The 4571-nt window shown below is 47.3% G+C and overlaps 1 long non-coding RNA gene across 1 annotated transcript in view; it reads right to left on the reverse strand.

Moving 5' to 3' along the window:
- Window positions 1-2833: 2833 nt before the first annotated feature.
- The window catches only part of LOC117245485, a 2755-nt gene continuing 1017 nt past the window's right edge, over window positions 2834-4571 (reverse strand). Inside the window, exon 2 of the long non-coding RNA XR_004500203.1 lies at window positions 2834-3480. This is a non-coding gene — a long non-coding RNA (uncharacterized LOC117245485). The remainder of the gene's footprint in view (window positions 3481-4571) is intronic.

The raw sequence follows: 4571 nt of genomic DNA on the forward strand, positions 1-4571 counted from the left end.
TAATATAATATAATATAATATAATATAATGTAATATAATGTAATATAATATAGTATAATATAATATAATATAATGTCATATAATATAATGTCATATAATATAATGTAATATGATATAATATAATATAATAATATAATAATATTCACTTTTACTATTATTTATATTATAACCATTATACCACATTATTACAACATATAATCCACATACAAAATTTTATTATTATAACATTCTACACCATATTATTATTATTGTCAACACTTTGGGGATTTCCATCCACTGATGCAGGCAGAAAATGACTCTGCAGAGGCTGCCTGTGCTCACCCTGCCACCACAGAGGTGTCCCCACGTTAATGGGCACAGCCACTGCTGCCACCCTATTTATAACCAGGTGTGACATTCATTGCAGGTCACTTCCCTTGGTACAGGGACAGTCCCAGACAGGCACAGCCTGCTCTGCCTTTTCCCCCACATTTTTATTTCCTTGTTTTGTTGCCATCGCTGGGTTTGTGTTGAATCATTTCAAACAATGCCAAAGGCTTTGGGATATTACCAGGTAGGGGAAAAGTCCTTAATTAAGGATATTAGTGTAACCATCATAATTTAACTGAAATAAACAGTAGGATAAGAAATAAACCATGGGGTAAGAAATAAATTTTATGGGACCATTTCTTACACTGTATCCACGATGGTACCATAGAGACAACGGGGACCAGCAGGCAGAGATGGATCTCTGCAGTCCCACCAGGGGAAATCACTGGGGTCAAGCCATGGCTGAACCTCCCCAGCCTGTGCTGCACGTAATGCTGCTCCCCAGTCAGGGTAATTATATTTTATGGGCATATTTCCTCTGGAGAGGTGCTTCCAAAGGATGTAGGGTGTCACAGGCTTCTCCTGCAGGCATGAACATTAGCAGGTGTGTGTGGCAATGGTGGTTTGCTCCTTGATCCCAAGAGCTTCTCCCTCCAAGAACTGGGTTCTCCTGACCTCCAACCCCAGCCATTGCTGGATCGTTTCTCCCCCTTATCCTTGAGCTAAAACTGGTCTTTATTTCAATGGTTTTCCTCTCTCCTGGGTCCATCCCTCCCTCCCCATGTGTTTGTGGACAGAAGTCAGATCTCTCCCTGCCTTACTTCTCTAGGCTTTGCAAGGCTCACCTCATAAAACACCCCCCTCAGCTCTGGGCTGAATTCATTACCCCTGCACAGGAGGGACCACAGTGTCCCAGCAAGGTCACAGGTGCTTCAGCCACAAACCCATCCCTATTCCTGATTAAATCATCCTTCCTGCTGTGTCCTAGAACCATAACATCCCTTTTCTGCCCTCTGCTCAGCTCATCCATCTTAGTCTTACAACCCCTCTGCTCTGTTAGCTCCTCTTTCTCCACACAGATAAATCCATCCTCAGGTGTCCAAGGAACTCTCTGGCTCCTTGGCAATGGCATTTCTGGGGGCCTTTTGCAATTCAGAGCATTTTGGAAAGGTTTCTCTCCTAAATTCCTGCTTCAACTTCCTGCCAACTAGGATGCTTTAACCCTCAGCATGAGAGGAAAAGGCAGAGCACTTCCAGGTCTGGGGAGGACATAAACCCCAAATCCTCCCCATGGCAGGAAAAAATCAGGAGTTTCCAAGGAGAGGAGTCAGCAGGATTGAGTTAAAGCAGATTAACTGAGCCCTGGACACCACGACAGACACAAGAATGGAGGGGAAGCAGCTCCTGCACTCCGGTGGTAAATTCAGGAGTAGGCAACAAGTCTTTGAGTGTGGGAGCAAAGATGTTTTCCCTCAGGAGCTGCAGGGTCAGGGAGGTGAGAGCGAGGCTGTGCAGAGAAGGTGTCACTTGCTTTGGTTGTTAATGATGAATCCTGCCAGGAGCAGGCTCCTGGGAGCGCAGTGTGTGCTGCAAGAGCTGCTGAAGCACAGGAAAACACATCCCACAGGCTGCAGGGAGAGGGTGAAGCAGCTTCCAGCCACAAATGGCACCTTCTGGCTGCTTGGATGGGGTAAGCAAGGGAGAGACTCAAGGATTATAAAAAGGGGCAGATCCCAGGGATGGATGGGAGATAGACCTGGGTGAATGTATGTATTTCTGAATGTATGGGGAAACAGAATTTGTGTTTAGACAGACAAAGGAGGCTTTAAAGGCATGGCACAACCTCCAGTCACTTCCCTCATGCTGCAGACAGGAGAGCTCTCTCCTGTTTTATCAAATTCCAGGAGGTTCAGCCCAGGAACTCCTGAGATCCCTTTGTGTCCCATGAAGGAGCAGTAGATGCACAGAGCAGTTTTATCACTGAATCACTCGGGGTTTTTTGTTGGTGTTGCTCCATCTATGCCCACAAATCAATCCCAGAATATTGTAAAATGCATGTAAGAGCAAATCCCATCACCAGGCAAATACCAAGAATGAGGATTTGGCATTTCTCAGCCTCTCACTGGGAAACTGCAACTTCGTGGAAAAAGCAGAGTAATAAAGGACAAGCCAGTCGCTTAGGAAACCTGAGCAGGTGTGAATCAACACAGCTCCTCTGGTTTTTCTTCTCCCTGGCTCTGGGAATCACTGGAGAACCTCTCCAGGTATCCAGGGCTGATAAAATGTGGTTAATGAAACAGCTCCTTCTGATGCAGGGAGAAGAAACCGAGGTCTGAGCCAGGCTGATGTGCCCCTGCCCAGTGATGATGTGTGGAGTGCTCTGTACCCCAAACCTGCCAGCTTCCTGCACACAGCAGTGACTCAGCTAATTACTGACTTAATTCTTTAAAAAGAAACTCAAAGTAGTTATTTATTTTTTAATTATTTTTTAATTATTTTTTATTATTTTATTTAATTTTTTTATTTTTTATTTTTTATTTCTTTATCTATTTCCAGCTCACACAGAGCAGGTTTAAAGACAGTTGGTTTATTTCTGAAGCACAGTGAGGACACACACACCATTCTTAATTTTACCATCTTCCTGCCATGAATTTGTGTAGTTTAGACCCATTTTCCCTCCTGTGCAAAGCCCATGACCTGCTCAGAGCAAGTTTCAAGCTGATTACAAGCATGTGTGACAACCCACAGCACTGAGTGTCTCTGCTGTGCTCACCTGATGCTTTATTCATGGAATTGTTACAAATCAGCATTTTAAAGCAATTTTAAAGTTGCAACAACACATCTAGGAAGTCAGCAAGAAAAGGCACATCAGGTTCTGCTCAGTAAAATCACTCATTCTACAATTTCACCATCAAACTGCCCCTGATTGAGACTTCTCAGAGCTTTTTGAAGGTAAGGGATGCCAGCCTGAGGTTTTTTCCATAATCCTCTGTGATTCAGGAGTTGCCATGGGTAGCCAGGAGCAGATTTCCTTGAAAATTATGTCTCATTAAAGTGGAAACAACACCTGCAGACGTGTAATGTGCTGAAATTAGTGCTGTTTTACTCCTGCTTTCCACAGGAGTACATTGCAATGGGAGGCTGCACGTGTCAGGATTCCAAGAGAGATCCCTGGGAATACAAAACCAATGTAAGAGGAAGTGAAATGAGAATTAAGCAGAGTCCAACTCTCTGCTCTGGTTTTCCTCCCAGTTTTGCAAGGAAGCATCTAAAAGGATTCCTGAATTTTCACAGCAGCACGAGGGGAGTTTGGCCCCTTTTCTTTTTGCTGATGGAGCAGCGTGGCTTTTCCAGAGATGGGTTTTAAATTTTTTACTGCTGATTAACACTTTTGGACTGTGGCCCCTCAATCTGTTTCCTGCTTCAATTTACCAAGAGCTCATCACCAAAGACAACAAACCCAAACCAACAGAAAACCATGCCATAAAACAATCCACTGAGGAAAGGGTTGCGTTAATCCTGTTGGATTAAAACTGTGTTTACCCGAGTAAGTGTGGATTTGGACCAAATTATTGGGGTGGATTAATTAGAGACTCATTGAAGTTGATTGAAATTTGTTGCAAACTGGTGGGTGATGTTTTGGGAGTGCATGGGGTACCCCAAGTTTGGGGAGGGCAGAATGTCTATCAGAGGGTCTGACATCCTGCTGGATGGACATCCTGCTGCTCTGACATGCAGCTGGAGGATGCAGGAGAAGGACACCACGGGCTGGGATTGCAGGAGAACGCGAGCACTGCAGGACCCCGGTGCCCGGGGGATGTGCTGGGGCATCCCGGTGCCCGGGGGATGTGCTGGGGCATCCCGGTGCCCGGGGGATGTGCTGGGGCATCCCGGTGCCCGGGGCCAGCCCATGCTCGGGGGGATGAGAAGCGCAGCCGGGGGGATACACTCCCCAGTCTCCGCCGGCCGCCTGTCCCGGTGCCCCTCGTTCCCCGGTGCCCCTCGTTCCCCGGTGCCCCGCTCCGGATGCGGGAAGGGGGGCACCGGGGCCCCTGGGACACCACGACTCGGTCCCCTCTGCTGGGCCCGTTCAGCCGCCGGCGGGCTGCTCTCACACCCCGTCACCCCATTGGGGGGCACCAAGGCCCCGTTTTCCCCCTCCTGGGGGACACCAGAGCCCCGTTAACCTCCGCTGGGTACAGCAGGAACCTCTTGGGTGCGGTAAGACCCCGCTGGGGTTCACCAGGGGCCGGTTTCCCCCC

This window comes from Parus major, chromosome 24 (assembly GCF_001522545.3).
Source record: "Parus major isolate Abel chromosome 24, Parus_major1.1, whole genome shotgun sequence".
Lineage (NCBI taxonomy): Eukaryota > Metazoa > Chordata > Aves > Passeriformes > Paridae > Parus > Parus major.